The sequence below is a fragment of the Coregonus clupeaformis genome, chromosome 34 (genome assembly GCF_020615455.1).
Source record: "Coregonus clupeaformis isolate EN_2021a chromosome 34, ASM2061545v1, whole genome shotgun sequence".
Lineage (NCBI taxonomy): Eukaryota > Metazoa > Chordata > Actinopteri > Salmoniformes > Salmonidae > Coregonus > Coregonus clupeaformis.
Genome location: NC_059225.1, coordinates 4,725,582 through 4,746,348, shown reverse-complemented (window position 1 = coordinate 4,746,348; position 20,767 = coordinate 4,725,582). Strand labels below are relative to the sequence as shown.

Here is a 20,767-nt window from a genome sequence, read left to right as displayed (position 1 = left end):
CAAGATAATCCATCCACCTGACAGGTGTGGCATATCAAGAAGCTGATTAAACAGCATGATCGTTACACAGGTGCACCTTGCGCTGGGGACAATAAAAGGCCAATCTAAAATGTGCAGTTTTGTCACACAACACAATGCCACAGATGTCTCAAGTTTTGAGGGAGCGTGCAATTGGCATGTTGACTGCAGGAATGTGTTGCCAGAGAATTGAATGTTAATTTCTCTACCATAAGCCACCTCCAACATCGTTTTAGAGAATTTGTCAGTATGTCCAACCGGCCTCACAACTGCAGACCACGTGTAACCACGCCAGCCCGGACCTCCACATCAAATCAAATGAAATTGTATTTGCCACATGCGCCGAATACAACAGGTGTAGACATTACCGTGAAATGCTTACTTACAGCCCTTAACCAACAATGCATTAATTAAAAAGTACAATAAAACAACAACAACAAAAAAGTGTTGAGGAAAAAAAGAGCAGAAGTAAAATAAAATAACCGTAGGGAGGCTATATATACAGGGGGGGTACCGGTGCAGAGTCAATGTGTGGGGCATTTGCTAGTTGAGATAGTTGAGGTAATATGTACATGTGGGTAGAGTTAAAGTGACTATGCATAAATAATTAACAGAGTAGCAGCAGCGTAAAAAGATGGGGTGGGGGGGCAGTGCAAATAGTCTGGGTAGCCATGATTAGCTAGCTGTTCAGGAGTCTTATGGCTTGGGGGTAGAAGCTGTTGAGAAGCCTTTTGAACCTAGACTTGGCGCTCCGGTACCGCTTTCCGTGCGGTAGCAGAGAGAACAGTCTATGACTAGGGTGGCTGGAGTCTTTGACAATTTTTAGGGCCTTCCTCTGACACCGCCTGGTATAGAGGTCTTGGATGGCAGGAAGCTTGGCCCCAGTGATGTACTGGGCCATACGCACTACCCTCTGTAGTGCCTTGCGGTCGGAGGCCGAGCAGTTGCCATACCAGGCGGCGATGCAACCAGTCAGGATGCTCTCGATGGTGCAGCTGTAGAACATTTTGAGGATCTGAGGACCCATGCCAAATCTTTTCAGTCTCCTGAGGGGGAATAGGCTTTGTCGTGCCCTCTTCACAACTGTCTTGGTGTGTTTGGACCATGATAGTTTGTTGGTGATGTGGACACCAAGGAACTTGAAGCTCTCAACCTGTTCCACTACAGCCCCGTCGATGAGAATGGGGGCGTGCTCAGTCCTCTTTTTTTTCCTATAGTCCACAATCATCTCCTTTGTCTTGGTCACGTTGAGGGAGAGGTTGTTATCCTGGCACCACATGGCCAGGTCTCTGACCACCTCCCTATAGGCTGTCTCATCGTTGTCGGTGATCAGGCCTACCACTGTTGTGTCGTCGGCAAACGTAATGATAGTGTTGGAGTTGCGCCTGGCCATGCAGTCATGGGAGAACAGGGAGTACAGGAGGAGACTGAGCACGCACCCCTGTGGGGCCCCTGTGTTGAGGATCAGCGTGGCAGATGTGTTGATACCTACCCTTACCACCTGGGGGCGGCCCGTCAGGAAGTCCAGGATCCAGTTGCAGAGGGAGGTGTTTAGTCCCAGGATCCTTAGCTTAGTGATGAGCTTTGAGGGCACTATGGTGTTGAACGCTGAGCTGTAGTCAATGAATAGCATTCTCACGTATGTGTTCCTCTTGTCCAGGTGGGAAAGGGCAGTGTGGATTTCAATAGCGATTGCATCTGTGGATCTGTTGGGGCGGTACCGGCTTCTTCACCTGCAGGATCGCCTTAGAAACTGAGGAGTATTTCTGTCTGTAATAAAGCCCTTTTGTGGGGAAAAACTCATTCTGATTGGCTGGGCCTTGCTTCCCAGTGGGTGGGCCTATGCCCTCCCAGGCCCACCCATGGCTGCACCCCTGCCCAGTCATGTGAAATCCATAGATTAGGGCCTAATGAATTTATTTAAATTGATTGATTTCCTTCTATGAACTGTAACTCAGTAAATTCGTTGAAATTGTTGCATGTTTTGTTTTATATTTTTCAGTATACGTGCATACATGCATAAGGAAGCTGTGTTGAGACTGGGATCAGGGAGAAAGTATCTATTCCTGTGTCTTTGTGAGTGAGTAGAAAGTGGGCTGGGTGGAGTTCTGGCTCTTTTTCCTGAACTTTGTCCACAATCAATGTTCCATTTATAGAAATCAATGTGGAGGGTGGCTGGGCTGGGGGGGTTGGGAAAGAAAGGAGGGGGGGGGGTGTTCCAACTTCCAATAGAGCTAGTGGAAGTGGGCCAGACCCTAGTGTTCAGTCCACGTTCCGTACACAGTGAAACATTAACCCCCTCCCAGCATACTATACCTCCCAGCTGTGTCGGGGGGAAAAGAGTTTGGTGAAAGCTGTGGAGGGAGAGAAGATTGAGTTGGGTGTGGGGCAGGGTATGTTGGCAGTCTTCCTATGTGTGTGTCAATCCGCAGACCGGACTATAAAAGCGCAGCATAAAATGCTTTGGATAAATCGCCCTTGCCTACGACCACTTCACTTCCTACTGATTATTGTGCTGAAATATGTTGCGAATGCATCCACTGGCGAAAAGAGAGAACTAAGGGAGAGCGGTAGCCAAGTCGCACTCGTCTTCTTGACTTCTTGATAGGTAGAGGTCTTCACGTGTCCAAAAAATGTGGACCTGTTCCAAAATGGACCTGGGGCTTTCCCACTCGGACCCGATATGCATAAATACTATATATTTTTTAAATATAGAGACCTGTTCCGAACGGACCCAAGGACCTGGTCGGATCCAGACCCGATCCGAGTGAGGGAAGCAGCAGAAAATACATTTTTAAGCTACTTTATTAAACAGAGCTTATAAAGCACGAGAGGGATGCCGCTCTAGCAGGCGGGGGAGTACTGTGAGCGAGAGACAAGGGGAGTGGGGAGCAGGAAGGGAGAGACGAGACAGCAACCAACCAAGCAGACTCACGATATAGTAGACTAATACCTGCCATAGCTAGGTTATTTATCATAAAATTATTACGTAGTACCTGTCTTGACTACATCAAACCGGGAGACGCTAGTTAAGCTACCTGGCTAACATCGTTAGCTAGCTAGGCTAATTGAGGCTGCGGAGAGAGTGGGGGAGAGAGAGCGAGGGGAGGAGAGAGAGTGGGGGGTGAGAGGAGAGGAGGGAGAGAGGGACAGGAGAAAGGGACAGGAGAGAGAGCGAGGGACAGGAGAGAGCGAGGGACAGGCGAGGGAGAGAGAGCGAGGGACAGGTGAGGGAGAGGGAGCGAGGGACAGGCGAGGGAGAGGGAGCGAGGGACAGGCGAGGGAGAGGGAGCGAGGGACAGGCGAGGGAGAGAGAGCGAGGGACAGGCGAGGGAGAGAGAGCGAGGGACAGGCGAGGGAGAGAGAGCGAGGACAGGCGAGGGAGAGAGAGCGAGGGACAGGCGAGGGAGAGAGAGCGAGGGACAGGCGAGGAGAGAGAGCGAGGGACAGGCGAGGGAGAGAGAGCGAGGGACAGGCGAGGGAGAGAGAGCGAGGGACAGGCGAGGGAGAGAGAGCGAGGGACAGGCGAGGGAGAGAGAGCGAGGGACAGGCGAGGGAGAGAGAGCGAGGGACAGGCGAGGGAGAGAGAGCGAGGGACAGGCGAGGGAGGGAGAGCGAGGGACAGGCGAGGGAGGGAGAGAGAGCGAGGGAGGGAGAGAGAGCGAGGGACAGGCGAGGGAGAGAGAGAGAGCGAGGGACAGGCGAGGGAGGGAGAGAGAGCGAGGGAGAGAGAGCGAGGAACAGGAGAGGGAGAGAGAGCGAGGAACAGGAGAGGGAGAGAGAGCGAGGAACAGGAGAGGGAGAGAGAGCGAGGGACAGGAGCGAGAGGGGGAGAGAGAGTGAGGGACAGCAGCGAGATGGGGAGAGAGAGCGAGAGAGAGAGCGAGGAACAGGAGAAAGGGACAGGAGAGAGAGTGAAGGACAGGAGAGGGAGCGAGAGCGATGGACAGGAGGGGGAGAGGGAGCGAGGGACAGGAGCGAGAGGGGGAGAGTGGGACAGGAGCGAGAGGGGGAGAGTGAGGGACAGCAGCGAGATGGGGAGAGGGGGAGAGAGAGCGAGGGACAGGAGAGAGAGCGAGGGACAGGAGAGAGGGGAGAGAGAGCGAGGGACAGGAGAGAGGGGGAGAGAGAGCGAGGGACAGGAGAGAGGGGGAGAGAGAGCGAGGGACAGGAGAGAGGGACAGGAGAGAGGGGGAGAGAGAGCGAGGGACAGGAGAGAGGGGGAGAGAGAGCGAGGGACAGGAGAGAGGGGGAGAGAGCGAGGGACAGGAGAGAGGGGGAGAGCGAGGGACAGAGGGGGAGAGAGAGCGAGGGAAAGGAGAGGGGGAGAGAGAGCGAGGGAAAGGAGAGGGCGAGGGAAAGGAGAGGGCGAGGGAAAGGAGAGGGCGAGGGACAGGAGAGAGTGAGGGACAGGAGAGAGTGAGGGACAGGAGAGTGTGAGGGACAGGAGAGAGCGAGGGACAGGAGAGAGGGACAGAGAGAGAGGGGCAGAGAGCGAGGGACAGGAGAGAGGGACAGGAGAGAGGGGGAGAGAGCGAGGGACAGGAGAGAGTGGGAGAGAGCGAGGGACAGGAGAGAGAGAGGGAGAGAGAGCGAGGGATAGGAGAGACGGGGAGAGTGAGCGAGGGACAGGAGAGAGGGGGAGAGCGAGCGAGGGACAGGAGAGAGGGGGAGAGCGAGCGAGGGACAGGAGAGCGTGGGGGAGTGAGAGCGAGAGCGAGGGACAGGAGAGCGTGGGGGAGTGAGAGCGAGAGCGAAGGACAGGAGAGAGAGAGAGAGGGGGAGAGAGCTAGGGACAGGAGAGAGAGAGAGAGGGAGCGAGGGAGGGACGGGGAGAGAGGGATCGAGGGACAGGAGAGAGGGGGAGAGAGAGCGAGGGACAGGAGAGAGGGGGAGACAGAGCGAGGGACAGGGGAGAGAGCGAGTGAGGGACAGGAGAGAGGGGGAGAGAGAGCGAGGGACAGGAGAGAGAGGGAGAGGGAGAGAGAGAGAGCAAGGGACAGGAGAGAGGGGGAGAGAGCAAGGGACAGAAGAGAGCAAGGGACAGGAGAGAGAGAGCGAGGGACAGGAGAGAGGGAGAGAGGGGGAGTGAGCGAGGGACAGGAGAGAGGGAGAGAGAGGGAGAGAGAGTGAGGGGGAGAGAGAGCGCAAGAGGGGTAGAGGGAGCAAGGGACAGGAGAGAGTGGGAGAGAGGGGGAGAGAGAGCGAGGGACAGGAGAGAGAGGGAGAGGGAGAGGGAGAGAGAGAGAGAGGGAGAGAGAGCAAGGGACAGGAGAGAGAGCAAGGGACAGGAGAGAGCAAGGGACAGGAGAGAGAGAGCGAGGGACAGGAGAGAGGGGGAGAGGGAGAGAGGGGGAGTGAGCGAGGGACAGGAGAGAGGGAGAGAGAGGGAGAGAGAGTGAGGGGGAGAGAGAGCGCAAGAGGGGTAGAGGGAGCAAGGGACAGGAGAGAGGTGGAAAGCGAGAGGGGGGTCGGGAGAGAGACTGACTGTCACGTTGGAGGAGAGGATGACTGAGACAGGCCTGAGGCGTACCATGGCTCTGTCAGTCAATACTGTTGCTGCTTTCAATGCAGAGCCTCCTTTCTCATAGCATGGGGCTGTAGGTCAGTGTTGTCAGGGACTGAGGCATTTCCACTTTAAGTGAATTTGACTTTTCTGTCTTCCCGTCTCTACCTCCAGTCATTGTCAGTGAGCCTTTCCGATGGACACCACCTAAATGCTAGGGAAAAGTCTGAAGGCTTGGAAAACATCTGTCTGTCCATCTCCTTCTGGACGTGACTGTAAGAGCATGTGACGGTCCTTCCTCCTGACCCCTCGTTCGCTGTCAATTCCAAAACACTCTCTCTCCCCCTCTCTCTCTCTCCCCCCTCTCTTTCTCTCTCCCCCCCTCTCTTTCTCTCTCCCCCCCTCTCTTTCTCTCTCTCCCCCTTCTCTCCCCCTCTCTCTCTCTCCCCCCTCTATCTCTCTCTCTCTCTCTCTTCCCCTCTCTCTCTCTCTATCTCTCTCTTCCCCTCTCTCCCCCCCTCTCTCTCTCTCCCCCCTCTCTCTCTCTCTCTCTTTATTTATCTCTCTCTTCCCCCTCTCTTTATCTCTCTTCCCCCTCTCTTTATCTCTCTTCCCCCCTCCTCTCTTTCTCTCTCTTCCCCCTCCTCTCTTTCTCTCTCTTCCCGCTCTCTTTCTCTCTCTCTGTCCCCTCTCTTTCTCTCTCTCTGTCCCTCTCTTGCCTTGCAGCTAGCTCCCCCAGGATGCTGCTCACTGCCGGGTTGGGACGTGTGTCACGGGGCCTTCGGCGTGTCACAGTCAATCAGCTGTCACCGCCGGCCGACACTCGGCTAGTGCTACAGCTAATTAGAAAAGGGCCCCTTATTATTTCTGCCTGCTCCTCCTGAAATAATGCAATTATGTCTCACTGGTGCCATGCTTATGGAGATGCGTTGGCACCCTCTTGGGCTCATGAGCCGCATGCCCGCTGGAATGAAAGCTAACCGACATGAGGGGGATCTAATCGCATGGGAATCAGCTAATGGTAATTGGAGCCTTGTACTGTAATTGGTCACTGTGTATTGGTACGCATGGAGTGTCAACAAATCGGGGGGGTGTAATGACCCTGTTGTGGAGTGAGTCCGGGTGTGTGTGTGCGCGCATATCTGTCCGCCCATTTACTCTTGTTCAGGAAACAAAATGCTTTCCTTCCTTTATGTTGTGCCTCCAGAGTCCAGACAACCCGCGATGGGGAGATTGTCTAAGATGAATATCGTAATAACGAAGATTAAAGTAAATACCCAGATTTATGGTTTACAGAGCGTGCCTCTGAACAGGCTGGTGCCAAAGATGGACCCACAAATGAAAACACATCTTCAAGTCAAATTTATGCTTTTCCTTAAAGATTATCGGGATGAGGGCAAATTTAATCCCGACTCGATGACTTCTGCCGGAGTCTTGTTTAATCAGAAAACATGCCTTGTACATATTCATCTCATGACTCGCTTGTTGGATGTTCTTAAGTGTCCCCCGCACTCCCCTCTGTGAATATCTTCTATTTATTATTTCTGTAGAGGAGCAGTTCTGGATCTTTGTCCTGTTTACAGTGATTTACAGATGATTTCACATCTCCATGTTTTTTCTGTAGGTTTTATGAAGTTATGTTTACTTGCTTCCCAGCAGTAGCATATTATTTAGTGACCCATTAGTGTTTTATTTTAATTGTTTTTTAATTAAATTATTGCATTTATTGGGTATATTAATGCATCACAAATTACAGACAGACATTGTACAAACAGTTAGCCCCAACCCCATCATGATTTGAAATACGAAGCCGTTTTATTTAGTGTTGTGTTAAGCGTTGGATGGCTAGTGGGTCCGTCCCTGTCTGCTTTGGTGGATAAACTCTCCCGTTGTCAAGCTAACAGTTTTCCGCTCCGTTGCACCAGGCTCTTCCTTTTCCTCCCTCTGTTCCTCCCCCAGCCCAGTATCACCAGGGAACAGGCATAGGAAGGAGGGGAAGAGGAGGGGAGGGGAGGGGGGAAGTTTCAGTCCCTGAGGGCACTTCGGGAATAAAGACCAGAAATGACCTAATGACTAGCAGGCATGTTTGGGGGGAGGCGATCCGAGGAAAGCGGTTCAAGGAAACTAGCGTCACGTTGGAGCAGGCACCACCTGGCTGTCTGCACAGTGAGAGGAGCCTGCTGTGGCCATTCTGGTTGTTGGCTCTGGGATGCCCAATGTTGCCTGTGTGAATAGGGAGGCTGTGTACTAGTGTGTGTGAAGAGTTACAGTGCAAATTAACATAGCTAATCTATATAAGTGGCAGGTAGCCTCAATAGCTGCATAATTTATTTTCAACTTTTGCATGCAAACCCCACTCTTTGAACCTAATGCCAAGGTACCAGAGGTCAATATACTCAACATTACAATTCAGCATAATACAGTGCATTCGGAAAGTATTCAGACCCCTTGACTTTTTCCACATTTTGTTACGTTACAGCCTTATTTTAAAATGGATTACGTTTTTCCCCCTCATCAGTCTACACATAATACCCCATAATGACAAAGCAAAAACAGGTTTTTAGACATTTTTGGGAGGCTGTGGAACACAGTAGCGTGCGTGTGTACTAGTGTGTGACGTTATCTGAAGGGTTTCACGTTCAAGAAACGTTTACAAAGTTCCCAGGTGTTTCAGTGGAGAGAATCCATCAAAGGTATCCTCCAACCGGGATTGATAAACTCTGTAACTTTGGGAAAGTTTCTGCCATTTTACAACCCTAGTTATGTGTAATAGTTATTAGTCACTGTGTATGTGTGTGAAATCAGGGGGAGAAATCTGTGCCCACTGACACTTGTAGCAGGCTACCCAAAACCCAGAGCCCTTCCTCCAGAACCAGTGGAGGAAGGGGTAGATTGGGGGAGAGAGAGAGAAAGAAAGAGGGGGGGAGAGAAAGAAAGAGGGGGGGGAGAGAGAGAAAGAGGGGGGAGGGGAGTGTATTGGAATTGACAGCGAACGAGGGGTCAGGAGGACGGACCATCACATGCTCGTACAGTCACGTTCAGATGTTTTCCAAGCACACTTCCTATCTCTCCCCTGGTCCAATGGGTGTCAACTGAATGGCTTTGATGTATCATGATTATGATGAGACCATGTTGTCTCTTCCAGATAGACCATTTGAAGATCTTTATAGAAATCTACAGAGATTGGCTCCGTTTACCTCAGAAAGCCACGCTGATGTTCGTGACTAGTACGCTGCGATGACTCAACGGAACAATGGCTCCTTTGTGTGGCCCTGACACTTGTTATTGCTAAGCATCTTTATAGATTCTATCTCTAGATTGCCTTTATTGAAAGCGACAAATACAGCATCCTCCAAGGGAACAAGAGGAGAGTAAAATGCATGGTAATACAACAAAGCCTTTTGTCTATTGACATTTAAAAGAGTCTGATTGGCTTCTGTACGAGACACAAAATGCAGTCTATTTAGAATTTCAGCTTTTTCCTGCTATTGTCACATTTGAATGCACAGGGCTTGAATCCTTGTAGATCTGGTGACTGTATATTTCACTGGTTAAGCAGCAGGTCTATGGTGAGGAAGACAGTGTTATAATTTGATTTGAGCAATTTCATCACATGAGGTTTTAGCTAATGTATGTCCATCTTGCTATCTATTGGGTTTTGTGTTATAACCTCCCTCCATGTTGTCCCTCATCAACCTGATTTGAATTAGACACATTGCAGAGACATTGTCTTTTTTGCCTTCTGACTCTCATACAAAATCCAAGTCATTCTGATTGCTGAGGGAGGAATTTCCGAATTTCCTTGGTCGGACAAAAATCGTAACTAAATGCCATCTCAACTGTAGAATCCCATTGACTTTGGTTTATAAACTAGCTATTAATTGAAGAGTATAAAGACAAGCTGTTAGTTTGGCCAGGGGACTGGGAATTGGAGGGAAAGGAATGCCTCCACCAGACAGACGGGCAGACCGACAGACAGACACAGACAGACTGCCGTGCAGCGTCTCCACCCCAGCCCTTCCAGTAATCACATTTTACATTTACATTTTAGTCATTTAGCAGACACTCTTATCCAGAGCGACTTACAGGCGCAATTAGGGTTAAGTGCCTTGCTTAAGGCACATCGACAGATTTTTCACCTAGTTGGCTCGGGGATTAGAACCAGCGACCTTTCGGTTACTGGCACAATGCTCTTACCCACTAAGCTACCTGCCGCCCCAGGCATGCCACCTCAAAAGGCCCAAAGGCAGCCTCCTGCCAGAGGACCCCCACCACGGCATGATTTAGGGAGCTGGCTTGAATTTTTGAAGGGGCCGAACTACCACAGGGCTGAATAATGCTCAGAAATCTCCTGGCCGTCACTGGGAGGTGGAGCCGGGATATTGGGGATGGGGGATTTTGGAAGAGGGGGACTGAGGTGTCAGTTGCGGTTGCACAGTGTACCTCAGAGCAACTGTGGGCTGACTTTAGGACCCTTGCCTGGTGACCCCCAGGGGGTCAGGGCACAGAAGGGGAGAAGGGGGAGTAACAGCTGAAGGGGGCTGTGGCATCCGAGAGATTGAAGTACAAAGGAGAGGCTGATATATGCTCTAGATCTGATCCAGTGGGAGAGTGTTTTAAGGGGACTCTAGATCTGATCCAGTGGGAGAGTGTTTTAAGGGGACTCTAGATCTGATCCAGTGGGAGAGTGTTTTAAGGGGACACTAGATCTGATCCAGTGGGAGAGTGTTTTAAGGGGACACTAGATCTGATCCAGTGGGAGAGTGTTTTAAGGGGACACTAGACCTGATCCAGTGGGAGAGTGTTTTAAGGGGACACTAGACCTGATCCAGTGGGAGAGTGTTTTAAGGGGACTCTAGATCTGATCCAGTGGGAGAGTGTTTTAAGGGGACTCTAGATCTGATCCAGTGGGAGAGTGTTTTAAGGGGACTCTAGATCTGATCCAGTGGGAGAGTGTTTTAAGGGGACTCTAGATCTGATCCAGTGGGAGAGTGTTTTAAGGGGACTCTAGATCTGATCCAGTGGGAGAGTGTTTTAAGGGGACTCTAGATCTGATCCAGTGGGAGAGTGTTTTAAGGGGACTCTGCACAAATAAATGATTGCATAGCTTATGCTAATGTTAGTTAGACTACTGGATGGGTATTAAGATGGTTATTCAGTCTCTGGTTATGAACAAAGAGAATAATGTTCTCTTAGTGTTTGTCTAGATGTAGACCTAAGCAGTGTAGCAGAGTCAAGACTCAAGACTGTGATCGTTCTTCAAGTTACTCAACCTACTGCCCTTTTCACTCTATCCCAAATACATTTTCACAAGGCAACATTAGCCCATGTTAAGTTTTGTCTAAATGTTTATAGTTACTGTAACAGTGATGTGTGTGTGTGTTTCTGTGGGTTGCAGAATGACCCCAGAATGTCCCGGTTTCATTCCCTTGGTGATCAGATAACACACAAACTGTATGTGACCTTCACCCTGCTGGTAACCCTGACCCTCAGCCCGACGCCAACTCAAGTGTTAAACTGCAACCCTGCAGAATATGCATTAGCTATTCCCCATTAAACCATCATCTTTCAATGCCTGAAGATTTCTCTTAATACTTGATTTGCATGATATACCTTGATTACCATAAATATATTTTTTATACATCTCATTAATAACAGGTGTGATGATGATGAGGATAATAATAATAATAATAATAATAATACAAAGCCTTGTGTATTAATCTATTTGGCTCTTCCTAATGGCTTAATGAGGATTAATCTGTGTATTATAACATTATGAAAACGATGCTGAGCACATTAAACCGATCTGTTTACAATATACCAGACAGATGCATCTCTCATAAAAAGGATTACTCACTGGAATATGAGTTGTGGTGTTATTTTCTGTCGGGATAAAAAACGAGACGACTGTCTCGGTCTGACTGACATTAAACTTCACCAATCTAACAATTTACAAGACGGCTCTTGAAGCCATAAAAATATTTATACCGAAAGCTGCTTTTCCCTTCATAAATCAGTCTATATAATCCCCCTGGATAGGAAATATATTGGCCCTGAGCTTTAGCTCTCTGAGCACAGAGAGGCAACGAGACAGCAAGGAGAATCTATTAACATGCAGAAGTGGGTAAAAGTAGACCACTCACCGCCGTCGAACAAAGGGCACTCTGTTAGCACATCAATCAGGCTCATCAGAGGAAAATCGGTCTGGAGAAGTTAGCCATCTCCCAGCTAACAAGCAATTTCCATTTTACATTTTCTTAAGAACACAGCGCTCCTAGCAACCACTATAACCAGCTAAATTAGTCTGAGGTGTAAATTGGAGATCAGATGCGCAGTTCTGTCTGCGTTGTTATTGTTTCACCCTGATCCCTGCTGTGTGAAAGTGTAGAGCATAAATTGACCCGACACTGTTTTTCTTCCAAACTTCCTACGTGAATTAATTAATGCCATCAACGACTCAAGTTCAGGTTTGACAGATTCTTCAAGCTGTGGAGTGGGCTGCCTAGGCAACCGTTATTGCCAATTCAACACGCAGCTAGGATTATGAATGATATTAGGGATTTACACTTTACTGCTTTATTTCCTGTCGCTAAACCCCAGTAAATATGTACAGTGGGGAAAAAAAGTATTTAGTCAGCCACCAATTGTGCAAGTTCTCCCACTTAAAAAGATGAGAGAGGCCTGTAATTTTCATCATAGGTACACGTCAACTATGACAGACAAAATGAGAAAAAAAATCCAGAAAATCACATTGTAGGATTTTTAATGAATTTATTTGCAAATTATGGTGGAAAATAAGTATTTGGTCAATAACAAAAGTTTCTCAATACTTTGTTATATACCCTTTGTTGGCAATGACACAGGTCAAACGTTTTCTGTAAGTCTTCACAAGGTTTTCACACACTGTTGCTGGTATTTTGTCCCATTCCTCCATGCAGATCTCCTCTAGAGCAGTGATGTTTTGGGGCTGTCGCTGGGCAACACGGACTTTCAACTCCCTCCAAAGATTTTCTATGGGGTTGAGATCTGGAGACTGGCTAGGCCACTCCAGGACCTTGAAATGCTTCTTACGAAGCCACTCCTTCGTTGCCCGGGCGGTGTGTTTGGGATCATTGTCATGCTGAAAGACCCAGCCACGTTTCATCTTCAATGCCCTTGCTGATGGAAGGAGGTTTTCACTCAAAATCTCACGATACATGGCCCCATTCATTCTTTCCTTTACACGGATCAGTCGTCCTGGTCCCTTTGCAGAAAAACAGCCCCAAAGCATGATGTTTCCACCCCCATGCTTCACAGTAGGTATGGTGTTCTTTGGATGCAACTCAGCATTCTTTGTCCTCCAAACACGACAAGTTGAGTTTTTACCAAAAAGTTATATTTTGGTTTCATCTGACCATATGACATTCTCCCAATCCTCTTCTGGATCATCCAAATGCACTCTAGCATTTCTTCAAACCAAGCTGCTTACCTATTGCAGATTCGGTCTTCCCAGCCTGGTGCAGGTCTACAATTTAGTTTCTGGTGTCCTTTGATAGCATTTTGGTCTTGGCCATAGTGGAGTTTGGAGTGTGACTTTTTGAGGTTGTGGACAGGTGTCTTTTATACTGATAACAAGTTCAAACAGGTGCCATTAATACAGGTAACGAGTGGAGGACAGAGGAGCCTCTTAAAGAAGAAGTTACAGGTCTGTGAGAGCCAGAAATTTTGCTTGTTTGTAGGTGACCAAATACTTATTTTCCACCATAATTTGCAAATAAATTCATTAAAAATCCTACAATGTGATTTTCTGGATATTTTTTTTTCTCAATTTGTCTGTCATAGTTGACGTGTACCTATGATGAAAATTACAGGCCTCTCTCATCTTTTTAAGTGGGAGAACTTGCACAATTGGTGGCTGACTAAATACTTTTTTCCCCCACTGCATGTATGCATGTATGCATGTATGCACGTATTCATGTATGTATGCATGCATGCATGCATGCATGCATGCATGTATGTATGTATGCATGTATGTATGTATGCATGCATGCATGCATGCAATGTTCCCTCTCTCCCCCAGGACTGCAGTGCAGAATAAATATCAGCGTGCACAGAGAAGCACGAGATTGAACTTCCCCGTTAGTTAACACTATCAACGTTTCCCTTTATTGTAGGAATTGTGATCGAAGCAATATTAGCCACTTTCAATGCAACATCCCGAAACAAAATGAGCTATGCAACTTAGTATGCAAAAGTAACTATGCAAGAGATTTTGTTGTGTGCAGAACGCAACAGAGTAGGATTCTATTGCATTGACAGGCACGACTCAAGGTCTTTATTCTACACAGACTACTCTACACAGACCGGTGCGGGATAACCAATCAGAGCTGCAGTAGGCCTATATGCAAGTAGCCCATTGACATATCTGGATCTTTGCCATTCACTTTGAACTGGACTGTGTTTATAGCATGAGCGGTAGTGAGTAGATGTGCTTGTTTTGAGATCAAAGCGATGGCTACATGTAGTGACGTGTGTACATTTGTTCATATCCTTTGCTAGTTAGGGAGTTATTAGCCCAGTTATAGATACTTTTTTGTCAGCGATAATGGAGTGATTGCTTCCTACACGAGCACAAAATGTGTACCTGACTCGCTTTTCAAAGATGTCTGGAAATGAAAAGAGCTTATTTTTGTCTTAAAGGGGCAGTGTTGTATTTTGAGACAGTCTTGAATAAGCTAAGTAGCCATTAGGCAGAGGGAAACATAATTTGTCTGATTCTCTGTAATAATGGTATGGGAATAATAATTATTTTCAAAAGTCTCATGGCATGAAGGCGCCGACGAAAATGGCGGCCTCACGACTAGCTCTTAGGAAACTTTGCAGTATTTTGTTTTTTGATGTATAATTTTTTACATTATTAGTTCAGAAAGTGTTTTGCATCATTACATACAGCCGGGAAAAACTATTGGATATCAGAGCGGCGGTAACTCACCAGCATTACGACTAGGAATACGACTTTCCCGAACAGATCCTTTGTTTGCTCTCCCCAGGGCAACTGAACTGATTCCAGTGGCTGACCCAAAACATCGCCGGCGGAGGAGAGGCACTCGGAGCGACCTGCTGGTCCGACTTAGGAGGCGCGCACACCACCCACCGCTTCCAAGTATTCTACTCGCTAATCTTCAATCTTTGGTTAACAAAGTCGACGAACTACGGGCAAGGATTTCTTTCCAGAGAGACATCAAGGCCTGTAACATACTCTGTTTCACAGAAACATGGCTCTCTTGGGATATTCTGTCGAAATTGGTCCAGCCAGATGGGTTCTCAGTTCACCGCGCAGACAGGAATAAAATATCTCTCCGGGAAGCAGAAGGGCGGAGGTGTGTGTTTCATGATTAACGACTCATGGCGTAATTGTAGTACATTAGAGGTACTCGAGTCCTTCTGTTCACCCGACCTAGAATTTCTCACAATCAAATGCCGACCGTATTATCTCCCAAGAGAATTCTCTTCGGTTATAGTCACGGCCGTGTATAACCCCCCTCAAGCCGATACCACGACGGCCCTCAAAGGCCCCTGTTGTACTCGCGCTGCTAAAATCTTCAACCATTGCTATTCAAACTTCCGGGATGGTTATAAGGCCCTCCCCTGCCCTCCTTTCGGCAAATCTGACCACGACTCCATTTTGCTTCTCCCTTCCTATAGGCAGACACTCAAACAGGAAGTACCTGTGCTAAGGACTATTCAACGCTGGTCTGACCAATCGGAATCCACGCTTCAAGATTTGTTTGATCACGCGGACTGGGATATGTTCCGGGTAGCTTCCGAAAATAATTTAGACATATACACTCAAACGATGACAGAGTTTATCAGGAAGTGTATAGGTGATGTTGTGCCCACTGCAACTATTAAAACCTACCCTAACCAGAAACCGTGGATAGACGGCAGCATTCGCGCAAATCTGAAAGCGCGAACCACCGCATTCAACCATGGCAAGGTGACTGGGAATATGGCAGAATACAAACAGTGTAGCTACTCACTCCGCAAGGCAATTAAACTGGCAAAACATCAGTATGGAGACAAAGTGAAGTCGCAATTAAACGGCTCAGACACGAGACGTATGTGGCAGGGTCTACAGACAATCATGGACTACAAAAAGAAAACCAGCCACGTCACCGACACAGACGTCTCGCTTCCAGACAAGCTAAACACCTTCTTCACCCACTTTGAGGATAACAGAGTGCCATTGACGAGGCCCACTACCAAGGACTGTGGCCTCTCCTTCTCCATGGCCGACGTGATTAAGACATTTAAGCATGTAAACCCCCGCAAGACTGTCGGCCCAGACGGCATCCCTAGCCGCGTCCTCAGAGCATGCGCAGACCAGCTGGCTGGTGTGTTCATGGACATATTCAATCTCTCCCTTTCCCAATCTGCTGTTCCCACATGCTTCAAGATGGCCACCATTGTTCCTGTACCCAAGAAAGCAAAGGTAACTGAACTAAATGACTATCGCCCCGTAGCACTCACCTCTGTCATCATGAAGTGCTTTGAGAGACTAGTCAAGGATCATATCACCTCTACCTTACCTGTCACCCTAGACCTACTTCAATTTGCTTACTGCCCCAATAGATGCACAGACGATGCAATTGCCATCACACTGCACACTGCCCTATCCCATCTGGACAAGAGGAATACCTATGCAAGAATGCTGTTCATTGACTATAGCTCAGCATTCAACACCATAGTACCCTCCAAGCTCATCATTAAGCTTGAGGCCCTGGGTCTGAACCCCGCCCTGTGCAACTGGATCCTGGACTTCCTGACGGGCCGCCCCCAGGTGATGAAGGTAGGAAACAACATCTCCGCTTCGCTGATCCTCAACACAGGGGCCCCACAAGGGTGCGTGCTCAGCCCCCTCCTGTACTCCCTGTTCACCCATGACTGCGTGGCCAAGCATGCCTCCAACTCAATCATCAAGTTTGCATACGACACAACATTTGTAGGCTTGATTACCAACAATGACGAGACCGCCTACAGGGAGGAGGTGATGGCTCTGGGAGTGTGGTGCCAGGAAAATAACCTCTCACTCAACGTCAACAAAACAAAGGAGATGATCGTGGATTTCAGGAAACAGCAGAGGGTGCCCCCCCTATCCACATCGACGGGACCGCAGTGGAGAAGGTGGAAAGCTTCAAGTTCCTTGGCGTACACATCACCGACAAACTGAAATGGTCCACCCACGCAGACAGTGTGGTGAAGATGGCGCAACAGAGCCTTTTCAACCTCTGGAAGCTGAAGAAATTTGGCTTATCACCTAAAACCCCAGATGCACAATTGAGAGCATCCTGTTGGGCTCTATCACCGCCTGGTACGGCAACTGCATTGCCCACAACCGCAGGGCTCTCCAGAGTGTGGTGCGGTCTGCCGAACGCATTACCGGGGGCAAACTACCCGCCCTCCAAGGCACACACAGCAGGAAGGCCAAAAATATCATCAAGGACATCAACCACTCGAGCCAGTGCCTGTTCACCCCGCTATCATCCAGAAGGCGAGGTCAGTATAGGTGCATCAAAGCTGGGACCGAGAGAATGAAAAACAGCTTCTATCTCTAGGCCATCAGACTGTTAAATAGCCATCACTAACACATTAGAGGCTGCTGCTGCTCATTGAAATCACTGGCCACTTTAAGAAATGGAACACTAGTCACTTTAATAATGTTTACATATCTTGCACTACTCATCTCATATGTATATACTGTATTCTATAATATTCTACTGTATCTTAGTCCATGCCGCTCTGTCATTGCTTGTCCATATATGTATATATTCTTAAATTCCATTCCTTACTAGTTTTGTGTGTATTGGGTATATGTTGTGTAATTGTTAGATATTACTGCACTGTCGGAGCTAGAAGCACAAGCATTTCGCTACACCCGCTATAACATCTGTTAAACACGTGTATGTGACAAATACAATTTAATTTGATTGACTGCTGCTGTAGAATGGCTATTTCTATGTTAAAAATGTTATGGGATAAATCTTCTCCATTTGTTTTTGATGGTAGGCCACTCTGGGAGGCCTACATTATGTTCAAATAGCCACAGTAGCCTACTTGACCACTGTTCAAACTAACTTAAAGGGGGTGCAGCCTCAGTGTTCACAGTAAACGTGCGCTGGAAGTTACACAGAATTTGCACTCAGAAGTCCAGAAATTAGCTCAGTACTGATTTTTTTTTGGGGAGAAACATTGTATGCATGTATGTTTTTTGTTTTGTTGGTGCATTGCGTTTCATGTGAATGGAGAGGGAGGGAGGGAGGGAGGGTAGAGGCCTAACCACACCCAGGCGATCTGCCATTGCTTTAATGGAGTCCATGTTTGGAAGGCAGAGATCGGTCCAGGCCCAGCCAGGCCTCATGGAGCCTGACCAAGAGGAGAACCCCAGACATTCCACCTCCAGTTTCTCTCTCTCTGACCACAGCTGTCCACGCATCCAACTAAAAACAATATGGAAAAATCGAGGTGAATGAGGCCACAATAAGAGGCCTTTTGAAGGTTGCCTTGTGAAAACATTGATAGAAGATGGAGGCCCAGTGGATGACTAAGGTCAGGTTAAGTCCCTGTTTATTCTGTGTGTGGTATGGCCAAAAGGCCTCTGGCCATTCACATCAGGCCTCTCCATGCTAGTGTTCTCAGTACATGTAGTGAGTCTAGGGTTCATCTTAGTATTGACTGAGCCTTTTGCCAGGCCATACAGAGTTTTATCACCTTCTAAATTTGACTGTGGAAGGTTTCACTGATGTGGTCTTTCAGAGGGCTCCTGCTAAGTAAATTCACGCTGTAGTCATATTGTACTTTTTGTTGAGTGTTCAATGTACAGATGTGCCACGTCAAACTGAGTTACGCTGCAAGCAGATGCATGGACTTTATTTAGGTGAATGTCTTAAGGGATATATTTAAGGATGCAATATACTTTTGAGATAGTCATCTTATCAGCCCAGGTTTTTACCATTTGCAGAATGTTATTACAGTACTTTGGGCCAATTTTACTACAATGATAGTACCTACTTTCTACTATCCGGCTTGACAGCAGGCCTCCGTACGTATTCAACCTTGAAGTATTCTCAGTCTCTTACATAAAAGTGTGTTCTGTATCTTTTCTCTCTCCAAACCCAACAACAAAGGCCTTTAATGTTGTCGTTTACTTCACTGATTGGGAGATCAATATTCTTCCCTTCTGGAGAGGTATATTCCTGGGAGTAATTGTTGGCATGTTAACCTCCCAGGTTTGGACAGGTTTGGGAACAGACTGTCTTTCCATCCCTCTCTTTCTCTCTCTCTCTCTCTCTGTTGTTGACAAAAAAAAAAGGCTTGTTTGGCCGGCCGGAGCAGTGAGGATGTGAGCTGGGGAGGGCCTGCTGCCCTGCGGTGAGTTCTGTTTAAACGGGATGCTAAACAGTGGGGTCAGTGAGGTTGTTGTTGGGGTTTTATTAGCCGGTCTCGGCTGGGTCTATAAACACACACAGCCTACAGTACCTTCAGTAAAATCATGGACAAAAGGCAAGGCGATTCGGCCCACGTTTTCTGTGCGCTCTACTTGAATGATTCATCCATGAAAGTATCTTCTGCTTCTTAGTAGCAGCTGAATCCCATCAATAGTGAAGCATGTATTGTGCCAATATGTATCCAATTCAAAAGTCTACTCTGACGGTTTCACATAAGTGGGTTTAGTTTGAATGAATCTTTGTAGCCTACATATGACCCTTTTTGAATATGCGGTCTATTGAATTTACATAGGTATTTAATTGAAACATCGTTTTTATTTGAAGGCTATGGGTTAAGGAAAGGCCAGAATGAAACAGTATCTTAAATGTTCTTTAATTAATAAATAAAATATTCAAAGCTTTAAATGAATGGAGTTGCTAAACCGCTACATAGCTATAGTAACCAAATAGCCCCCCCCCTCCCTTATCAAGTAATAGTACTACTACTGGAGACGAGTGGGAAAACAAGACAAAGGCCGCACAGTAGATCTATGCATAATCAGAAAACATGTTCGGACCCAAATGGAGACTGGCATCTCATTTTCTCTTTGGAATGATCAAATCCTCTTGTCATCTTGAAAATATGCATCTGAGTGTTTTTAAAGGATTTCTCTGTAAACCGCATTTGTCAGGAATGCGGATATTGAGTTTGCTCTGCATTCCTCTTGTTTCGGGGTGATTGCGAATAAAGCGAACGATGTGGCCCTCCCAAGTTGAGCGCCCTCCCATTCGACTCTCAGTACAAATAGTGAGGGATCAGCAAGTAGGGAACTCAAGTTCAGCACACCGCACTCTTACACTGAGGAAACTCAGTCCATTAAAGAGGTCATTGAACTGGCACCAAGTGCGTTGGTTTGGCAGAAGGGGTGGGGGGAGAGAGAGAGCAGAGCAGAGGAGAGGAAAAGAGCGAGGGGAGCAGAGAAAGAGAAAGTCCCCTCAGACTTTTATCTCCAGGCTTTGATTACAGATGAAGTCTGGGATGAATGAGCCGTGTCTAGGAACAGGACTGTTTGTTATTTTCATTAATTAGTCTCCTTTTCCATGTGAGTCACAGACCGAACCCCCCCATTCAAGAGATACTTACACGTCACACATCTGCGAGTTTGATGGAATTGATACTTTCCTCATGTCTCCTACTCTCTCTTTTTATGTTTCTTCATTTTGGGAGTAACGGAGCATCAAAGCAGCTCTATGGAGCCTGCCCCCTCTGTTAAATATCTGTCTGCAGCGCTTCACAGGGTCTCAGCAAGATGCATCTAACTGGGCTTTATCCATGTTGGACCTACGAGCCGCTATGCAGAGACCAAACATACCCCGTCCCCTACATAACTAGTAGTGGTTGGATCGCCCCGAAATACAGGGTGTGGAGGTCCTGTGCTATACTGGGACTTGGAAAAGTATTACGTTTTCTTCACCCTACTCTGCTCAGTCAAGCAGATGTAGGCTTTAGCCACCCTGAATCTCCTTCAGTTGTTTATCACCTACACAGACAAACTCATTGTCAAAATACTTACGTTGAGCACTCCTGCACTTATTCACACACTGTCTCACACCTAGCACACGGAGCACAGGTGGTCGCATTTTGGCTCCTTGCATGGCTGTTATGGCTTAAACAGCGACTTCAGAAGGTTTTCATTCACTCTCTGAAGTTCCACAGGCCAGGCTATAAATGTAGGCTAGTAGCCACCCTCCCTTCTCTACTTTATAATCACACTCAGGG

General features: G+C 47.7%; 1 protein-coding gene across 1 annotated transcript in view; it reads left to right on the top strand.

Annotated features, from left to right (window-relative positions):
* Positions 1–20,767, top strand: part of LOC121549658 (receptor-type tyrosine-protein phosphatase mu-like) — a 294,543-nt gene that overhangs the window by 28,724 nt on the left and 245,052 nt on the right. The gene's annotated exons all lie outside the window — the stretch shown is intronic.